We start from the raw sequence: 22,807 nt of genomic DNA on the forward strand, positions 1-22,807 counted from the left end.
TTTCGGGTGTAAAATTACTCTTTCTGGTATAATTAACCCCTGTACTCTCAAACGATATTCGACTCGAAGCTTTTCCTCCCCTTCAAAGAGTTGAGCACAGTGCCGCTCCTTGAGTGAAGAAGACGCAACGCTTCTGAAGAAAATGCCACGAAATAAATCACTGTGAGGGGTGGCACTGCCATCAGCTTTCTTGAGTCGAGGCGAAGTGTTGAGTGGAGGGAGCTTGTAGAATACGGGGTTAACTTTTAAGAGATTAGTGTTTATCGTTATGCCTTTGTGAGTTGAGCAAGACTGGCTCTGTAGGGAATAGCTATACAACTACAACAAAAGGTATTTTGTTTAGTCTACGAGTAGTATAAATACACACGCCAGTTATAATTGACCGCTGTATACCTTGACGGCACAAACTCATGCCAAATATCCAGTCTTCAGTTTACGATTATCGAGTTTAACGTTATGCTGTGAGATATGGACTAACATTACCATCGCTCGGATATAGCAGCATCATTTCTTAATTTCGAACGTTATGATTGCGACGCATTTGCTGACGCTATATGCAAACGCAATTTTGCTATAAATGATAAAATGTAGTTCCAAGTTCTCGAACGTTCTAATAACAGATGACTATTCTGAGGTAATGTGTGTGCAATGGTGTTCTCCACCAGAAGCATACAGGGGTGGCGCTATACTTTAGCCCGGCGTCCCTTTTTTTTCTTTTTGCCAGTATGTTTCTCGCCCTTAAAGGTACTATAAAAACAGCTGTTTCCTAGACCGTCTTATCTTGGTCGCATAACGGTGTCATTGCGCGCCAGAAAGCCGAAATCGCGAGCACGCTGTGGACACCAGTCGCACTACACAATACAAACTGTCTTATGCGTCAGCTTTTGTATACTTACAATGTGGACGCTGACATCTTGAGGATGTTTGGCTGCTTTATAGACCCTTTTCATGACGATCTCGTGGGCGTTGCCATGTTTGATGCCATGGTGACGGCGTTCATGGATAGCGTAGATGGCGACTTGGTTGACGACACAAAGCTTTAGCCACAGCTTCAGAGGACATGGAAGCGCTTTCGGAGCTCATTAAGCTTTGTCCTAACGGCGCGAGCAGCTGTATACGGTGCTTGTACTAAAAGCGGGGCTAAAAATATTGTTCAATATATTCCAAGCTGTCCAAACTTTCCGCTTATCGATTGAAGGAGGATCAGTGTGTTTTGCTCTTTGTTCTTTATTTGGCAACTACTTTGAAGCAGTGGCTTGTCACGTTTCTGACTTAATAAAGTTCCCCGGTGCGCTCAGTTGCAATAGATTTGTTCGTCTAGAGATCGTAGAGATGGTATGTACTTTGTAATAGCTTGTAGCAAAGACGTATTATCGTCATATTCAATCGCATACTCTGCGGACCTTCACGAAATGTTCACATTCGAATATTCATGTGCTGTCGGTGCAATCACCGTCACCCATGCTTCGGCAGATTGATGGGCGTAAGATTGCGTGCGAGTTGTGGTGGATGTATGTATAGTAATCACGCGAGAAACTTACTATGTCAGGAAGCGGCACTACTCCCTTTGTCACAGTGTAACGAGTGCTACTCAGTATTGCTGACGTTCCGGGTTGAAGTCCTTTCCTTGGGTGTTAGCGATACAGCGCTGGCGGATGAGTGAATTTGTTTGTCCTAGAGGAAAGCCGTGCACCGATAGGGGCCGGCAACATAGGCAGTCCCTCTGTGTATAGCGGCTGTCTGTGACACAGAGATTCATTCCATTCATATAATGCCAGTCACCATTCCTGCAGTCAACTACCGCACACGTCCTTACTCCACCGCGCCACATTTTGCTGCATGAACGGAGCACACCATGTTAGTGAAAACCCAGTTTCATTTGCGACAGCTGATCACACAGAAGCAGGGCAGAAGCGGTAATGGTTTCTTATGTGTGCGCTTTCGTTGAGGCAACGTGCGGCGCGCCTCCTAGAGCGCCATCTCGTTTGTCTAGAGGAAACTGCTCCACGAAAGGGGTCTATACTACGTGTACTTTCTTACCACTGCGCTCGGAGGCGCATAGTATTATCCCGCGTGTAACGCCAAAGGTGCATGTATAATTATTATACTCTTTCTAACCCGACCATCCCGCCACGGTGGTTCATTAGCTACAAGATTCTGCTGCTAATTACGAGGTACTCCTTTTACGCGAGGCCCGGTTGACGTCACGTGGAGAATGAACCCGGCAATAAACAGTGCACGCGCTCGAACTGGCGGAAAATAAAACACGCGATTCGATTGGCAAGGCGCATAATCCCATCATTTTCCGCGATTCGCCAGCACTACCCTTTACTATGTAACTGTACGAAAGATCATCGCACCTCAGCAAACGCCGCGAACACAAAATATAGGTGTAACGTGAAGTATGTCTTTCTCATGGGATCACGTGACATTGCTTTCGCAGAAAATATGGTGACGTTGCAAGGTCTCATGAAAAATTCAGCTTTTTTCAAAAGCGCGCAGCTCTCTCCGGGAAGCCACATGCGGGCTTCACTGGGAGAGCTAACCTGGACTGAAGATAGCGCCATGTGCATGCATGAACTGCGTGGTGTGCAAACGAGGATTATATTGCCGACCACCCACAAAATGCTTCGCGTAAGATTGATTCATATACTACGTGGAATCTACTTTTCTTTTTTTCCCCTGGTATTTGCCTCTACCATAAATAGCTGAAGTGTCAGTGACAATTAAGCCTCCATGGACTGCATTATTGCGATGAGAGATGTCTCTACGAAATATAGCGTTGCGATGAATCCCATTGCTTTCCACCACAGCATCGGCGGCGCTACCTCACTCGAAAAAAGGTCCGTTGTGACTCTGTATATCCATTCACCTGCGGACATACGTCTGCGTGCGTGCATGCGTGCGTTTGTGCGTGCGTGCGTTTGTGCGTTTGTGCGTGTGTGCAATATAGCCAGTCGGTGGTGTCTCATTGCTTGGCCAATAAAAGTGCTCGCGGAAAATTTCCTCACGCGTGATTCGTTCTAGCCTCACATGAAAAAATTGTGCAGAAACCATCGACGACAATTGCCAATGTAAGCGAAGAGCCGAGCGCGTGTAGAAAGCCAAAGGAATGTTGCTCGTGTAAGCCTATGTGTCTTACAGGGAGGATCTTTCGAAAGCGTTTGTTGTTACATTTCGTAATTTCATAGAGCCATTAACCAACAAGTCTGTAGCGCTGGTATAGGTGGCTGTACATGTAACTGATTCATCATGTGTGTGTTGTCTCCAGCGGCGTGAGTGCTTGCGTGGAATGCTTTTGCCATACTTCTCCCCCACAGCCACCTGAAGTGGAGAGGAAGGCCGGAGAAAATGAGGGCTGTCCTTCCCGAGCGTTCCCACCGCAGTGTCTATTATTTCCACCAGACTCTCCAAAGCTCTCGCACGACAGCACGTGCGTCTAGAAGACCTGAAATGGTTGGCATTTGGCTACGAACGCGCCCCGCAACTTCGTTGCGCGAGAGCGCGCACCCTTTGCATCGGGGCTTTAAATAGGTGGTTAAAGTGTGACCACTACCGACCACGAAAACCCAGTGTAAAGAACCAAAAGAACCCAGTGTAAAGCCTGCAGTTCATCGAGAGCTTCCTTGGAGCAAAACCGCCTTGAGTGCGCTAAGTCATCGACACGTGTCAGACCAGCATTCAGCGAACCCCGACGCTACGGCGCGATCACAAGGGAATAGGCGGGATCCGTGCCGGCTGCTTCAGAGGGTCACCGCTCAGTGCGAGCGTATTTAGACGGAGACAAAGAACCTTATCGTTTTGCAAATGATTTGCATTCCGTGCATAGCTTCCCTGTTTGTTTGTCCGTTATCCATATGCGGGAACGCGAAACCAGTCGCGATGCTGTCGTCCAGTTAGGCCAAAAGCACGGGAAGCCAGATCATGGGGAACCTGGTATTTTACTTCCAAATTCAAATTACATAGTACAAGTGCCATATGACTTTTACAACTAAACGGCGAATGTTCTGATACGCGGAACTCGTTCGACCGACGCCAACACGCGCATACACAAATGCTCCTTCCCGTTGCAGAATAACACTGATAAAAATTTTCTAACAGCAGCAATCGATACTTCTGTTTAACCTCTAGGCTATACGCCGTGGCAATCACAGGCTCGCTTTCCTATTTATTTGTCGCAAGTCTGGCTCCCTAGCTAAACGCGCAATCTTTATTTATTTTATTCCGCCGTAATCGTACGCGCCTTCTGCTACCTAATTTACATCAAATCTAAGAGAAAGCTATAGCTATAAAGAATATTTGTTAGTTAAAGTATATATTTGACCTACTTACAACAACGCACTCGAGCTTACAGAACTGTTCAAACTGCGTTTGCTATAGTTTATACAAGGTCACATATGTAGTGCATGATTTACGAAAGCCGCCATATTTTCTCCCTTGTGCACTGGGATGCGAGCAAATCTGAGGAGACTGCGGGTCTGCCGCCCCTGAGCTAGTCCTAGTGTTTGCCCTAGCTGAAGGTTCACAGTGCCCAGACGTATAAGAAATGCAGTAAAATACTATTTATAGCACTCCTGAAAGCAAATGTTTACGACATTGCACTAGCATTAGGCGGTGCAGTGCTCTTCATTTTCGAGCCACATTTGCACGATATGGTTGTCCGGGGAATGTCTTAGGGGTAGTAAATGTGTTTACTCTAAACAGCTTCCTCATTACTGCCGTTCACAACAGCCCAGAAAAGTTAATTCGTCGCGTTAAGCCACCGAGAAATCAAACGAATTCACTAGGTTGCAGTAAGCACGGGAACTTAAAAAAACAGCGAAAAGCTTGCTTACTTATTTCACCTGGCTTGAGTTTGCAGACCCCATGGGTTGAAATCCGCAACTACCACTTGGCTTGCTGTCTAGTAACATCAAAAGCTTGTGACCTCGGGGAAATGCAGGCCCCGAAGCTTTTCGGATCATATACTTATCTGGAAGATGGGGTCTAAAACAGGGAAGAGGGGGCCGTGCACGAAGACCAGCATTTGTATGGAGCACTGCAAAGCACAAAAATGGTAGACGTACGTATTTCAGTTTAAATTGAAATTCTTTGGATTACAGCAACGACAGCGAGAACCTTGCTAAAATGTTCAAACTAAATTGGCCTAAAAAGCAGCAAAAAATTCGTCCTTATCACTTATTATCCAAGTAAGAAACTGAATAAGAACTAAAGCTCGGCCTTGTTGGGTGTAACATTTTCGTATGTATATGGCGCAATATCATTCAGACGGACAGGAACGACAGAACAAAACCGCGCTAATGTACAAATGTGCAGTGATGCAACAGCACCCGCTCCATGGGAAATTTGTAAGCATCGCGACACACGTAGTAAAGTTGGAGTGGTTCACAAGCATACAAATAAAGCAACAGAATAATTCAGAAGAACAATTTGCTGGGCGAGTTGGTGCATTGCTATGTTAGGAAGACTTGTGCAAACAAAAGGACGAACACAAGAAAGAACGAAGTAGACGGAAAGAGCGCAAGCTATAAACTCGTTTTATTCGTTTCGACGCGGCATATATAGGCAGTATTCACAGGTGCCAATTTACGCCGCTCAAGTGTGGACGAGTATATGGGGGCCAAACAGGGCGCTGCGTGAATAAACGCGCAGGGCAGCATGCGTTGTCAAATCGGAAAAGACAAGAAGCGAACTTGCCCGCTCATTGCATTGCATGCAAAGGATGTGAGCCACTGTTCAAGAACGTTAAGATTCTAGGTAGGAGCAAGAACAAAATAGCCCGTGAGCTTTTAGAAGCTTTTTACATCGCGGAAAAGCGCAATGACTACGTAAGTGACACTTCTGTTACCTTGTATTATGCGCAAAACAATTGTCTACGCAGCTTTTGTTCACTTGAGGCAGGTTTGATTGGCCGTCGCCCCCTCCTCCCCCTACCTTTTTTTGGCACCTGTGAACACTGCCTATATATGCAGCTTCGAAATGAATAAAACCAGTTGATGGTTTGGGCTATTTCCGTCTGTTGAGTGTTTTCCTGTGTTCACCCTTTTATTCGCGAAACTCTTCCTAACATAACAGATTAATTATCCAACTTTGCTCGGCTGTCCCGCCCACCCCTCTTTTGATGCAGAAGTAAACTGGGTTCAAGCGCAACTGTCTGCTATTTTTTTTTTTTTTTAGAATCACTCACTCGCCTGTCCGTTACAGTAAATTGTGTACCATTCAATGACGCGCTAAGTGATTCGGAAATGCAGCTTACCGCTACAACCACTCTGCTTAGGGTGCAACAACGCAAACGCAACCTTCGCTACTGTATATCTGTTTTGTTCTAATCACCTTAATTATTGAAACAGGCTTGCAGCCGCTCAGTAAACGTCTCTTTTAAATGAATGAGACACAAAGAGGGGCTAACATCCGCCGATTTTCCGTCAACCAAGTAAACTGCTCAAACTTGAAATAGCGACTATATATATATATATATATATATATATATATATATATATATATATATATATATTGTCGCGAGAGGAAAAGGCAGGCAGTCAGTTCCGAACGAACGGCTGTTTACTGTTTTGGCCGCAGCAGCCAACAACACTTCTTCGTCCTCATTCTCTAGCGTTACTAACGCGTGGCATTATATATATATATATATATATATATATATATATATATAGTTTTGAAACAGAGCAATAGCATCGATCAGTCAGTGTCAGCGCTAGGAACATCTTGCGCAAAGCTATATAATAGTAAAAATATTAAGAATTGATTTATGCGGTTTAACGTCCGAAGGCAACACTGAGGCTGTGAGGGAAACTGCCGTGGAAGGCTCCGGATTAATTTTGACCACGTAGAAATCGTTGAGGCGCCCCTAAATAAAAGTACTTGAGCGTTTACGTGTTTCACGCCGTCAAACTGCGACCCTTCTTCCTTCTTTCTGGGGTTTAAATTTGCGCGCCAAAACCAGTTCTGATTACGAGGCACGCCGTAGTGGAGGGCTCCGGATTAATTTTGACCACCTGGGGTTCTTTAACGTGCACTGCAACGCAAGCACAGGGGCGTTTTTGGATTTCACCTCCATTGAAATGCGGCCGCCGGGGCCGGGATTTGATCCCGCGACGTCGAGCTCAGCAGCGCAACGCCTTAGCTGACTGAGCCACCCCGGCGGGTAAACTGCGACCCTTGCGGCCGGGAATCAAATCCATGCACGACATCGTGCTCAACAATATTAATAATAATAAATCATTCAATCAAGCAAATGTTAATTGTAGTGCGCGGGAACATTTACGGGGCCTCTGTACTGGCGCACCTAAATATTACGCAAGACACAACATAGAGAAAAAACTAATTTGCTAGACAAAACAGTGTGAAGTAGATAAACAAATAAGGAAAAACAACATGAGGAGACGGGCGTATAAGAGAGCTCACCATACAACATTATACAACCTCCACAGCCTCAAAACGCAGCCTGGTGTTCCCATTTCCAGTCTCTAGTGGTATATGCGAACAACATTGTGATGTACGGTTTTACTGGCTACTTTTAAAGGCTGCTCAGATATTTAGATCAGATATTTAGCGTTTTCTGCGATCCCGTGGTCCGTAAGCTCTTTAAGGACAACATCTCATTGCCTAATATCCTCGCACTTAACGCTAAATAGATATGCCTGTGTACCTGCTCACAAAGGATTAGTTCTGAATGAAATAGCAGATAGCCTGGCGTTAGCGGCCCTTAGTGGTCCTGTTCTCTCGATATTCCGTGCGTCAGCTTTCGTAACTGCCGCTAGGTACAGGAGGCGTGCAGTCATGCAAGACTCTTGGAACCTATCAGTAACAAATTTAACTGATTACCGAGACCTCCTGTTTGCTTAGAGCAGGAATTTCTGCCCCACCCGAAGAATTGAAGTCCGCTTCAATAAATTTCGCTGTCGAACACCTGTCATAAACTATTACCTACATAGAACTGGTAGGGTGCCCTGCCCTTTGTGCCAATTTTGTGGGAATGATGAAATGATAAATAATTTATTATAATGCATGTCATCGTTTCTCGTCATTAAAAAAGAAATATTTTAGACGGACCACTTCACTGTATTGGATTGAACCTTGCATTCCTGATATTCTTTCTTCGGGAGCCCCTACTCTAGGGCATTGTCATAGGGATGTCTGCGCCGCCTTTGAGAAGTTTCTACCTGAATCAGGCCAATATCCTTGCAAAATTAACTTTTAACTTGTTGTTCTCAAAATTTCTGATTAGTGCTTCTTTTTAAGTTTGTCTAATTATCTTTCTAACTCATCAGATTCTTGTCCAATTCCCCATGGTGGGTATGAGTTGTATATAAAGGCCAACCAACCAATCGATCAACCAAAGTGGTTGTGAAGAACTTCGCATACGTACATATCGCATTGAAAGCTTTCTTTTGCGCTGGTTCTTGAACAACTACGGGACACGGTGGCCTCGATGAACAATGTTGCTGTTGGGAGCTCAAAAAAAAAAAAAAAAAGAGCTAAGGCTGATGTCAAAAGTGGCCAAAGATAGCCAATTTCTTTTCACACCAAATTTGTCGCCATCGTAGAAAATGTAGGATTAGTGTAAAATCAACGATAAGAATACCAATCACTATGACGCATAAATTCTTCCCCACCGTGAGTACTTATACGTATGCCTTGTTTCAAGAGCTTGGCCGGCACGTCAAATCGTGACGGTCGTATTCATGCAAACGACCAAATAACTTCGTACGTGCCTCTGCTGAGATTCAAGTGAATAAGATCCGTGATGACGTGGCCTTGTGGCTGCAAAATATAGAATTTTAAGGCTTGTGTATTCCACTACCATTAGGAAATACCGGAACACCGAAGGGCCCAAATGGCTGCAGCAGTACTCGGAGCGACATCTTGCAATGGTTTGGTCAACGACAACGCGCCCGAAACGTTTTCTGTTACATGAGTGTTATCGGTGGAGAGAAAAAAAAAGTATATCTCCTTAGTAATATAATAGCAATATTTTACATATTCGGCTAACTGTGACCGAATATTGTGCCTAAGTGGCACCTATAAGATAGTTTGTCAAGTCCTGCCGCGGTTATGTCAGAGTACATAAAGTTATACATTTTTTAAAATTTATAACCGAAGCAATATTCTGTGCTGTCTTTCATGCATCATCCTCATTGGCAAGCTAAATGCACTTTTTATTCTTCGATGGTTATTCCTGGCACTGTGGCGGCCATTCCTTTCAATCACGTGTTGTGAAGTTCAGGCAGGGGACTAGAAGCTCGGACAGGTTCCTATTAGCAACTCACAGAAAGAGAAGTAAAAGCAAAGGACAGAGAGGCAGGTTAACTAGACATCTTCGGTTGGCAACCATGCACTGGGGAAGAGGAAAAGGGGGAAGAAAGTTGCAAGAAAAAGAAGGGAAGAATGAACAATGACTGTCAGTTTTCAACAAGAAAGCAGGCATAGAGCGAAATTAAAGCTGTCTGTTTTCTCCAGCTGGAAAATTCACGCGTTGGCAGGCCCGGTCACAATGTGCTAGCGGGTACCCGACGATCGCATTAAATGATGAGCTATAAACACGAACCACGTCGCCCGGGAGAAAGCCGAAACACGTACTTCGCCGATTTTAAGTTCATTAGATCCTCGAATTGGGCCAACCATGGCCTTTTCACAGAACGGCGTGCACATTCAAGCGGCGGTGAGACCGTATAGCCCGGCAAAACTCTAAGCGTGCCATTTCGCAGGCATAGAATCATCGCATTTTCAGGTACAGCCACACGCGACGGCTCTCGCGCCAGCTTCGATGCCTCCGTCTTCTATGGAATGGCGGCAGTGAGACGAGGACAATATGCATCAGAGTGAACGGTGGGGGAAGGCCGTCTCTCTTCCGGTCATCTGGCGCGACAACGCGCAGTCCATCCGGCTGCAGGAACCGCAGACGTCGCACAGTGGCAGTGACACGGGGCTGCCGCCGCCTGACGCTTCCGCGGGGCGCAGCGCCGCCTGGTATTGACACATGTCATCACAAGAGTCCCTTCTAGCGCAAGAATGACACACTCGGGGACACGCGCCCCAGCGTATAGCGACAAAAGGGAAAGGAAGGCGGTGCGTGTGCGGGACATGCGCGTATACATTCCGGTCGACATGCTTCTTGTTATTGTCTTGAGGCGAGCGGCGAAGCTCGACCGCAGCTCTGCGGAATTCGCCGTCCCCATCTTATAGTCGTTCTTCTCCTCTTTGTTTTCCCTGTTCTCTTTCATTTCGACCATCGCTGGCACGTCCCTGTGAAGTTTTGTGTGTGCCGAATGCGGTTGCCGAATGTCGTGGTGGCGCTGACGTTTGCCGCTGAGAGTGCGAGTCATTTTTTTTTCTTCTTTCCTTAAAGCTGAAAAACCCACGGTATTGCGAATCGTTGAAAGCATCGGCGGCGCGCACGCAAGGGAAAGCACATTATGTTTCTCTCATCGTATGCATCAGTTCGGGTACATATGACGTAAAAAGAAATAAAAAGCTGATGTTTCTGGAAATGTTTTCCTTACTCTAGTTTTTGGGTGACGCGTGGCATATAGCAGCATAATGGCGTATAAAACAAAACATGCGCGAAGGGATACGTCGTTTATGTTATCTTGAGAATGAACTTCCAGACATTATAAGTAGTGCTATGGCCTCGCAGATTAATGGTTATAGAGCCGATGACCCAAACCTGATATTGCTTTACCAGATATAACAATATGTACAATGCTTCGGAATCAATTATTTTTTTCATATTGTTACTTATTCATGGTTGCGAGAGTTCAAAGCCCCTGATGGCGACAGGGATGCATGCATTTTATCGTTTTATTGCAGGCCGCGCTTAAATATTTCCTCTACGAGGCAGGGAGTATCGCGTCTGGCTGCATTATACTCAGCTCTATTGCGGACTACTACGTGCACTTTAGTGCTACAGCTGCTCACTGATCCGGACGATTAGGTTAGGCAATTTTGCGGGAAAGATATACACCGTGTAAGCCCTTTTACCGCTCCAGCTACGTAATCTCCTCATAAAAACGAGCCGCAGTGCGATTCACTGAGATACTGCGCCTTAAAAAGCGAAACCATTGGCAACGGGGCCAAGAAAATTGGGCGAAAAGGACGCCACGCGTATTGGGCAAAGATTGATGCTACACACAGAATAGCTAGAAATGTCGTTGCCCTGCCACGTGGACTGGTCATCGCACTGCGGTCCGCGTTTTAGCCCGGACATAAAACAAGCAGTAATAACATAAAGGAGAATGAAACTAACCAAAATGGCGACCATTACGTCATGCAACTTCATTCCTATAGTTTCGGCGCCCCCTAGCTCGACAATATATATATATATATATATATATATATATATATATATATATAAATGGGGAGGACGGAATGTGGGCCGTAAAAGTGCGTTTAAAATGGGTCGCGAGGGAAGCGGCCGTGCAGGGAGACAGGCGAGCTAGGGTTGGGGAAAAGGGTGTTTTCGGTGTCCGCTCGTGTCGTAAACGCGTTTGTTTTCGCACTAACGCAGAAACAAGAAACGAACTGTCTGGGAGAGGTGGCCCCCCGTTTTAGCGACGGAAATAAAATTGTTTCGCTTCCCCGAGTTCCTTTTTTTCTCGTATAAAACGTTGGACGCTGTACAGCGGCGCGGGCGGGAAAACGAACGTGCCGAGGGAACGGAAAGGCTCGGAAGGGAAGGTGGCGGAGGCGGCGGCAATGTTGCGCTGGGAATTGGCCACCCTGGCGCGACTGCGCGAGGACGGTGGGGAAGGGAGAGTTAATGCGCGTTTTCGACTCGGTCGGTTTCGGGCTCTGCTGCGCGTCTTTCAAAACTCTAACCCACCCTGGCAAAAAAAAAAAAAAAAAAAAAGAAGCAGCCCGGTTGCCTGGTGCTGAGCGAAACTGTTCGAGGATAATAGGGGCGTTTAAAAAACTTTTTCCCCCACTGTTTCCGTTTTTGGGGCTTATTTATTTAATGCGCCCCCGCTGCCCCTTCCCCCCATGTCTCTCGCCACTTCCTTTAGTGTTCCTTCCCTCTGTTTCAGTGTCACACCGCAGGGTGGTGCCGGTGCGTTTTTGGGGTCCCGAGTATAAGGCCCGACGGTTGTGTTTCCGTTCAGCCGCCATGCGCGCCTTGTTTATCCGGTTTACTTGGTTCCGAGCTGTCCGTCAGGATTTACGGATTGCGGCTGTCATTTCGAGACCCGTTTCCTACGCGGCGCGCCATAAAGGTTTGCGGCGCCTTTCGAGGCCGCCGGGTCGTGGTCGTCCCTTCTCTTTTCAATTCTTTTCTCTTTCCTTTTTTTCATCTTCATCTGCGTTTGTTTCCTTTGTTTATCTTTCTCCCACCTTATAGGCACTTAACCTCGGTTTGTCTTGGTTTTCTAAGGGCTGTGGTGAGCTCGGTAAAGACATCTTCGATATGTTGTTTTGTGATCGCGTCGCGAAGAGAGTGAAGTCAAGGGAAAAGCAAGCAGTTGGTGGTGACGTCTTTCAAGCTTACGTTAAGCTGCGATGAAGTTGGTTATAACCAGCATTGCAAAGTCGGCTACATTCATATAATAGGAGAATGCATTGAGGCATACTGCCAGAAGAAAAAGCAGCTTTCTTTCTCTCTTTCTTTCTTTCTTTCTTTCTTTCTTTCATGCCTCTGTATCTGTGTTTTTTTTAATAATTATCGATAAAAAAGATAGCAAGTGCTGCAACGTGTAAACGCAGGAAATGGAAGATATAAATTGAAAATAAATTGATGACAGTGAGATGAAATCGTTTTATCACAATATTACCAACCCTGTTATCAATTCATGCCAGACAATGCTGATAATTTTGCCCGCAAATGACCGCATCCCAGTGCGTTCATTTGCGTAAGCCTTTGCTTACTACACATCGCACTTCGTGCGAGCGTCTGTGTGAGTGCGTCTCAACGTGCACTGTGATTCCGGAAAACGGAGACGGCAGTTTTTTTTTTTTTTTTCGTCCATATTTGTACCACGCCGACGTTTAGGATAGAAAACCGGATGTGATTCTGGTTACCTTCCCAACAACTTACTTCCTATTCCTCCCTTTCTGTCTTAGGTATGCGCAGCGATCCTTCCTGCTCAATTTACCTGACTCTTCACACGCACGCTTTGCTTACAAAAATCAGCTTGCCATCTGCTTTATTTCGGCCCGATTGCAATCTTCATCCCCTTGCGCCGCAGACACGGGGGACGAGCGATGCCGAGTGGTGGCAAGATAAAAGCCGCTGACACTGGAGACAGATCGTCTTGCTTTTCTAGCCGAGGGCGGGCGCAAATTTGACAGCGCTTCGCGCCACCTCCGCACAGGGGCCAACCGCAGCGCTTTTCAAGAGCCACGCGTAAGGCCTACACAGACGCGTTCCCGGCTGCTTGCGCAAACACACAGGGGGTTATTCATCTTGAGACATAAATTCATTAAGCCCGGTGACCCGCAGTTTGTTTTTGCCGTGCCTCGCGGCTGCTCCAGAGGACGTGAAGGGGGAGCAAAGGGTGCAGCGGAGCGTGAAGCTTCGCGGCTCGGAGCCGCCTCGTTGGCCGTGAATGATGTACCTCGACTCGCTCTCCACCATGATTTTCAAAGAGTGGCGAGGCGCTCGTGTACCTCTGAAATTTTTTTTTCTTCTTTTCTTACGTACATCTTCTAGCACGAAAAGGCGAAAGGTGATGCCCGAAGCGCCTTCGCAAACATATTGAAACCACGTGTTTGCCCTGGCCAGCCTAATTAGGTGAGTGGCGAGGCAGGCTTTTGGGCTTCGTTGGCACGCCACAGGTGAGTTGGTTCTTTCTTTCAGCTTCCCGACATGGCTCTTAAGGAGGCTTGCGTGCGTCAATACGCGCTTATTGGTTCGTGTTCGAGCTAGACGTCTTGCGTGCGTCAGCACTTTTGTATCAAAACTCGTTTCAGAGGGACCTCTATCGAAGCTTCCCCCGAGTAGACGATTGGACTTACGTAACAAGTTACGTCCCTATAAATGCTTGAAAGGGGTGTGTGCTCATGCACTCTGTTATTATGCGCCTGGTGGTTAACCATCTTGAATGCGTTCGTACCATCATGGCACTCTTCAGAAATCTCATGACTGCATAATGAGTTATTAAATTGGTTCAAAAGTGGCAGAAAATACAATTTTATAGAACGACCATTTACAATCTGTAGAACAATCTAACCTCTGAGAAGCCGTCAAACGTTTTTTTTTTTTTTTTTTTTTTTTTTTTAATATGGAGGGATATATGCGCATCATGCGGCACATATATACATCACAGAAAGTGAACAACTGCCAGGGTCACTTCAATTATTCTACTTGTTTGTTTACGATGGCCTTGAGAGCCAGAGCCATATGGGCGTGTGTGATAGGACGCCAAAAAGGCAGTACGCAAGTGATCTGTGTACCTGACGCGTATAATTTATTCTTTGAGAGGCGTACGGAACACGGTCATATCACGACAGCATACATTCTAAGAATGGCGCAGTTCCAATTTGGTTCAATTAAATTTAAGAATCAGAAAACAGAACTGGTCATCACGACACCAAAACCGTAAGAATGGCGCCTTTCCACTTTATTCAAATCTATTTCAATATAATGAAACACAGAACCGCGACCTGCCACGTGTGGCGACGAGAGAGAGAGAAAGTAAGGAGAGGAAAGAGTTCGCTATATAGAAGGGAAGATGAAGGCTTGTACTGGCGTCAGTATCAGTCAGCATCAGTTTCGCACCCATCCCGTGCGTGCGTCCACTGAGCCTGCACAACTTTCCCAACAATTTCAAATGCTTGCTATATACGTGTAGATAAATTGAAGCAGAAGGCTCAAACATTGCGCCGGCATGGCGTACAGCAAGCACGAGTTGAGGGGGCTTTCAGAATTGCGCTGAGCACTTAAAGGGAGCATAGATGTTAACATAGTTGACAGCTCTATGTGAACCACAGAATTGCAATTACGATTGGTAAACGATCGCTCCAGATAGAGGAATAAAAGAGACAGACACATCAATTTGCACACATCCACTTGAATCTCTGTGCATTTCGCTGTGGGACTTGAAAGGGGCTTCGCGCAGTCAGAAGCAATTAATTAAGAGCATACATTATAGTGACCCCTGTCAGCTACCGCAAGACGGTTAATTGGAGGTTGCTCGGAGAGGTCTTCGTCCTGCAGTGTGCATAAAAAAAAAAATAGGCTGATGATGATGATGATAGCGAGGTATGCACCTGAGGGTTTCGCTGAGGGAGTGGTACGTGAGAAGAATGTGACATAAGTGACTAAGAATAGTGTTCAGTGTTCAAGAAACTATTTCAAATAGCTCAGTGCTCAAGAAATGAAGAAGACAGTATGGGGAATGTATGACGTCAGCGGTGTAGGAAACAGCGAACATGACTAGGTGTGGTAGCGCGATGTATGATGTAGTTGGAAGCTTGTCGCATTGAGGACGTGGCAAGAAAGTGGGTGGTCAGGGCGGCGACGAAAAAGCCAGAAGTGGAAACACTACAGAACAGACAAAGAATCTTTTCTCCACGCTGGGCACATAATACGGGCGACGTTTGTGCCACAATAAGTAACAATGCGTCAGCAGTGACTGTTGGTAGGGGGCAAACATTAATTGCTTACGCAATATTTGATGCGTTGCCTATAAGGTTGTGTATATGTGTGATTTTTTTTTACCCTTTTTACTCTCTCTATTTTTTCTTGAGATATCTGGGCTGGTGCAAAGATAGAATAACCGGTGCAAAGGTCGAAAAGTGAGGAAACGAATAAGGCACGGTGTAATCAATCCGAGCAGAGGAAGACACGCGAAGTGATGTCGCTCGGACTTCTGGCAGAAAGAGATTTCTCCGGCCAGAAGGCGTAGAGTCTCGGTGACTCCCTCCTATAGCGATGAGAAAGGCCGACAGAGAGGTCGAGATCGCGAGCTCCGCCCAGAAAATAGCCGACGAGTATTATAACACGGGTTCCGCAGAGCTCCAGGAACCCCTCGTTTCTGCGGGTACGGGGCTATACTTTGGGGCAAGGAAGGCGAGAGCGGCCCCCTGAAGCCCCACTGTGCTTCACCAGACGCGATGGCCGGGCGGCAATCTTCGCGAAGAGTATCATTCTTTCTAGGGTCACGAGGGCTTTCCCAACTACTTGGCGGTCTCTTCGTGTAGGTCGCTTTCGGTGGTTTTATTTAGTTGCCTGTTTCCGCAGCACTTTTGTCTCGCTCAATAAGAAGCAACTTCGGAGTCTGGGACAACCCCCTCATGGCTTCGCGGCAAACTTCGTGACCGACGTGACTCTGACGGCTGCCATCCCGCCTACGTTCTTGCGCCGTAGGCTACGGTTATTGGTTGCTTTCTTATTCGCTGGCCTCGCAGATATTGCAATACCCCTCAGGAAAGAACATCGAAGTGTGTGCGAATGTGAAAAGAAACGTTACTCAGGGCTTAGGAAACCGATGTCTTAAAGAACACAAGTTCGAACCTTCTGTGAACTTGTCAGCGGTTTTGTCCCTTGCGTTTAATATAGAGTAAAATACATTTACATTTATGTACGAATTCTTATACACCTGACTATTCATTTGTATTTCGTTGCCGTTTAGCTTTATCTCTGCATGGAATATTTCCTGGAAAAGAACGACAATCTCGTTTAAGCATAATTTGTTTTGCCTTTAAAAAATACAGACCAATTTCATAGCCGTGCTTGAATCCGCTTACACATCCGGTCTTAGATAAATAATCTCGCGTGGAAATATCCATGCCTGTGTGTAACGTGCCAACGGGAGTAGAATGAATTTTTTTCTTCAAGATCTCGTTTTTACGCTTCCCATTTCCACAGCTTTCTAGCATCGCCTATATTCTTTAATTATCCTGATGTCCTCAGATATGAATTCGAGATATCTTGGATATCATTTTATTGGGCTCCACCAACTCATAATCTTATAAAATCAAGATAAAACAATTTTGAATCTCTAATAAAAAAATGAAGAGGCACAATAACTTGCGTGAATAAGCTTACCAAAAAATTTGGAGGCACATTGCCTTGCGTGAATCAGCGTAATTGGTGTCAATCACTTCAAAGACGTTCCGATCCTTTGGGCCCTCACTGCAGGAGTAACCTTCCGTTTCAGCTCCGTGCCACTATGGGGCGTGACGAGTGGCAGCAAGTACATGTTAGTTGCTTATTCACCAATCCAATTAATATATAAATTGGATAGGTCAAATGGCCACACTGCGGTTACTTTTGTATCAGTGATTGAAGAACAAGCAACCTGTAAAATTTCCAATCTCGTTATTGACTGGTCCGATTGCACGCGGCTCGTGATATGCAGCACAAGTAGTCAAGTGTTTTACTGTGTTAAAAGAGTTTGCTTTTGATGTTCACCTGGTAGAGAATGAGCGCCCTTCATATACAGCCAAAGCAGAATCCATTTCCAGAGATCCGCTATTTATGTAGACTCGTGCAAAGTATAGCACGGAAAAAAATACAGATGTCTAGGAACCACTTCAGGAATGTCATTGAAGTTTTACGCAGTGCACGACAGAAATGTGCGAGAAAGTTTAATCACAACTGGAAGCGCATGTCTAGCGACGGCTTCGGCTTGCTGCTCGAGGCATATGTGTGACTTGCGATGAAAGACAGTTTTCTGTAAACTAGGTCGAATCTAGCGCAGTGAGAAGTTGTGAAATGTCCAGTACGGAAGCTGTTTCTGTCTCTTGTATGTATCTTTCCTTGGATTTCACGCTGACCATCCACTGCCTGTCCCACCAAGCTACATTACTCAATTTCCTGATAAACTGTGATCCAATGAACACAAACACCCTAGCGATAACACACGTCCTCCGCTTTATACTTCACCCAGTTTTACTACGACAAGCCGTTTTTGAGTTAGGTGGGGGAAAAGCCCTAGCACAGGCTGTTTTTTTTTTTTTTTTTTTTTTTTTTGGCGACTAGCGCGAAGCGAAACCATCCAAACGTGGCGAGCATCCCGGTCCTATTCTATCTAGCCGAACGCGCTCATCCACTCTCGTCTTCTCTAACGCAATTTTCAATACTAGGTATCGGTACGTCCCTGTAATATCGAGGCTCCTTTAAACACCATTATGGAAGCCCCTTAAATGAAAACAAAGTAGGAAGAAAGTTCCCGAATTGTTGTGGAGTTCGAACCAAGACCCCGACGGCTCTGAAGCGTGTGCTCTACCACTTTTCTTACCACTGCCCTTTTTAATACAGGAAATAACACAAATACAAACAACACAAGCAGAAATTCAAAAGCAGTGCACATTGGACAAAAAATACGTAAGCTTAGGTAAGCACAGGCATGCATCCAGCATTGCCGTGAACTCTGGTACCTGCTTCAAAACAGTCACCGAAATAGTGAAATTGTTTTGATTGCGATAACAATTATATGGGCACTCCAAGCAGATTTCTGCCGTCAGCGTCGTCGTCACCATCGCCGTCGCCGTGAGGTTCTGTATGACGTCAAACGGTGATGAAATAGTCGCCGCGCGCCATATGCTTTATGTGCGAGTGAAAGCGTACGAGGGACGCGCGCTTTCACGGGGAGCGAACGGACGGTGGAGAGCATGCAAACGCGCGCTCTGGGCCGTGCTCCCTGAAGGGCTTCAGAATTAAGCGTACCTTTCTCCTTTACAATCACCATATATGTTGAGCAAACGAGACTTCTTCCGTCGCGCGAAAGGCAGTGGGGAGACGGGAGAGAGGGAGGGGAGGCGACGTTTAGCTGCGTTTGGCGCTGAGCCGTGCTCCCTCAAGGGCTGCAGAAGATAGCGCCAACCTTTCCCTTTCCCTCAAGAACCACTTATCATCATGTGGCACCAAATGCGTATTTATATAAAAACGTTGCGAGGCGAGAAGGTGCTAAAGACTTCGGACGCTGCTCGATGAGCGTCCGGTTCTTATCTCGTCGAAAACCTCCGAGCCGTCCCCAGAGGCATCGGCAACAGTCACCAACGCCACGCGCGTTCGGTGCGAACAACACCGACGGTGTCGACAACAGTTTTGCGCGTTGCTGGTGCTGCTGCATGTCCAAGTTCTTACAGCTGATAAAACTACTATCCTTACTCCGTATAGCTCTCTACTAATTTGCTATCGCAATTAATGCTTCGCCTTTCGGATGAAACTTCGACTTTTTTTTTTTTTACTCCTGAAAAAACAATTTGGTCTGATCCCACCTACGGTAACAATCCAAGTTTGCGAATAGCCGAAACACGTCATAAGTGAGGCATGTACTGCAGCGCGGATCCTCTCGTACTTCTGTCTCGACACCCTTCGCCATCTAACGGCGCCGTCTCGATGTCCTTAGCATGGCCTCCGAGATTGCAGCGGCGGTGCGCCGATGCGTATGAGTCGAGTACGGCAGTCGATCTCCTCTCTCGCGCTTCCTTCTGGACACGCTGCGCCATCTAGCGGTACGCCTGCAACGTCCGGGCGTGTCCTTCGAGATGCGTGGCTCGAAGGCCATGCATTTCGTTTAACTGGTGGCTTTCATGGACATAGTATTATTGTGTCTCTGAGTATTAATTAGTTGCTTTCGTAGCACATAAATAAGGAGTTACCGTTTTCATGTTTGTTGGTTAATGATTTGTTTTGATGTCAATTGTGAGTGATTTGTAAAGACCAAATGTTTAGGCACTAAAGGATGTTGTTTGAAGCGCATGTAACAGGCATTCAAACTGTAATTTATGGCATATACGGGGTGACCATTTTTAAGTTTTCGGGAATATTTAAACATCGCCTTTTGCAGATAACATAATTGTAGTCCTTCAGGTTGATTATTCAGAGAGGCGGACATTACTTGCATGAGAAATCGAAACCTGTGAAACTAATGGTAGGCTTTAATTGCTTCTCGAGTTCCAAATACGAGTCCTTTCGGATGTAGGGTATGTCGTGGGCATCGTAATGCATCTAACGCTGGCTTTTTGTCGTCATTCGCATTTCGACTCTTTGCTGCATTGGCAGTTGCCTTCTATGGCAGGCTAGGCCTTTCTGTCCCGACGTGGGAGCGGCCCGCTACGTGCTAGTGCACGCTCCGAAGGACCTCAATAAAGTTTTGACATTCCATTCTATTCCATTCCATTAATTACAGTATGGGCATGCTGCAATTTACAAATTCTAACCGCTAAGTTTGCGAGGCATATCCTCGTGGGATTAATTTACAGAATGACACCAGTTTTCACATATGCGTCAGAAAAATGCGTTGCGCATCTTGCAACGATCCTTTGCCGCATGTTCTTATAAATCCAAGCACTTAAAACCAACCGCATCAAGTATCGCGAGCAGCATTCTGTTGCTTATCACAAGCTGTCACTATGATATGGAAATATTGCTAGTGCGTCGCAACAATAATTCCCGAGCTAACTTCGCTATGCGATTTTACCCGGGAAAAACTTGCCCGTGCAGTCTGGCGTCGTTATCTTGAAGCGCACCCCCGATGTAAAAAATAAGATCACGCATAGTCGGCACCCTGCGAACTTTCAATTTTTATTAAACTTGTATAGGTATGTGGACTCTAGTCAGGAAAATACGGTACTTCGGAACTTTCGATGATCCAACGCCCTCTGGAATTCCAGAATGTCCGGGGGTCAGCCTGAGCCTTTGACAGTTATTTTAGTATCGAAAACTCAGTATTTGTCTTCGAGACAGATTGAAGTTTAGAGCTAACTCTATCAGCAAAAGGTCCATTTGGGTTGATGGTGAACCTTTCCTGAGCGTCTAAAATGCGCATCACATTCGTGGTCAGAGTTTCGACCGGACTAACAGCTTCAAGTGTATCGTCGCATAGCGCAGCTTGAACTTTTTTCACAAAGACGCTGTTGCCTTCCCCAAAGCTGTTTATAGCCACCTTTACATCGGCAAAGTGTTTGTAATAATATTCGGCTGCATTCAGCCAAGTTCCCCTGCGAGCGATAGCATTATAAACAAAATTAGACTAGAACAAAACGCGTTAAAAGGCTTTTTAAGGCTCTCAACATCTAATGTAGGCACCGACATCGAAATAGGTATTTATAGGCACAATAGCAGGGCCACTAAAATGTTTCTAGACCCACAGTTTGTGCGTATATGGTAAATAGGCACTATAGGGAGGTAAGGAAAAAATAGGCATTTGCCTAATGTTTCGGTCTCTAGTGATTTGTATAATGTGTACCCTACTCTTCCTATCTTGTGCCTGTGTTGGGCCCATGGCTTCAATAAATAAATAAATAAATAAATACAAGCCACAAGAAATATACTGCAAGCTTCAGGAGGAGTAATTATACGAAGCTATAGCCCCTGCGATGGACTAGTCTTAGAGAACAATTCGACATTGAATGCAATGCGCGTGTGTAGAGTACTTTTAACTTCATTGCATTTGCGGAGAAAGGAAAGTTGCGTTATATGATTACTCTCAAAGTTCCTAAAATGGTTTTAGCGGTTCTCAGTTAAGATAGCATGTGAAAATACAAAATCTCCTTTTTCGTGGTTGAAATGAAGTCTTAAATGTTCTCGTTCTCAACGGCCAACCGAGAAAGTAGCACTCCTCTTCGTCATCTACAGCAATCCCGAAAAAAAAAACGTTTGCTTATAACCTTATGGCAATCAACAAAATGATTTTAATGGTAATATTTAGGGCAGCATAGATATATAAATTTTATTTATTTACATTATACTTTAAAAGTACACAAGAACACATTATACGATGAATAGCGCGCTTCGTCGTCCTCTCCCGTCCCATTGTCTCAGGCCCAAGAACACTTTACCGTAGAATCAAAAAAGCAGGTTAAGAAAGGCAAACCACACATGAAATTGAATCCTTCTCAAAATTTATCATTGTACACTAAATCATTTTATACTTCCAAATTTTTTTCCATTTTTGAACCATACGCTTTCATCACTAGTATTAGTATCTTGATAATAATACTGTTTTATTATTACTTGCAGAATTTCCACTTTTTCGTTTAGTGTCTCTTTTAAGATTTTATCTACAGAATTACCCTTTACCATGGGCTTCTTGGCCAGTCACCCATAGAGGGCCAATCAAACAGACTCAGCAACACCGAGTCAATGGGCGCGTTAAGTTAGCGCGCTCCGAACTCCAAAGGAGCACGCTCGAGTGCGCTCGAGTGCGATGCCTTCGGAGCTTTACTTAAGGTCATTTTTCCGGAAGCGGTGCAGGCGTGCTCTCGCGCACCGTTTCCAGGGTGGAGCGCGTAAAGCGCGCTCCGCAATTACGCACCGGAAGTCGCTTTTTAGCCGTTAAGTTTAAAAGAGCGCCCTCTGCCTGCTAGAGCGCGCTCGAGCGCCTAAACTTAACGCGTCAAATGACTGCGCTAAGCAGCTCCACTGCAATGTACCCATTTACATTAGCTAGCAGGCGTAGTCACACAACTTAACGAGTGTTCACATAAGCAATGTTCAACATTATCCTAAGCTTCTTACTGCACATTAGTTGGGCTTCAACCAAGATATACACGGCTATGATATTCCACTACTGCATTGCATTGCCCGAAAGAAGAAAAAGAAAAGTACCGTTGTAATTTTAGTTTTCTAAATAGCAAAAATTAGAGTAGATTCAGAATAGACAAGACTAATTTTTGACTGAAATAGACCTAAAAGTCTAATGATATCAGCAATGTGCTATGCCATGAAACGAAGAGTACGCAAAAGCATTAGTCAAGCTCATGGCTTCCGCGATTTAAGACACCGCAGTGTAGGTTGCCTCAATGCTCGCCTCCGAGATCCCGTGTAACCTGAAGCGTACGCATACCATATGCCTCCGTTCGAACTCGCGTCCCCGCACAAAGTCAGTGGCCCTCAAGATTCATA

Source organism: Dermacentor silvarum, chromosome 2 (assembly GCF_013339745.2).
Source record: "Dermacentor silvarum isolate Dsil-2018 chromosome 2, BIME_Dsil_1.4, whole genome shotgun sequence".
In the NCBI taxonomy this organism is placed as follows: domain Eukaryota; kingdom Metazoa; phylum Arthropoda; class Arachnida; order Ixodida; family Ixodidae; genus Dermacentor; species Dermacentor silvarum.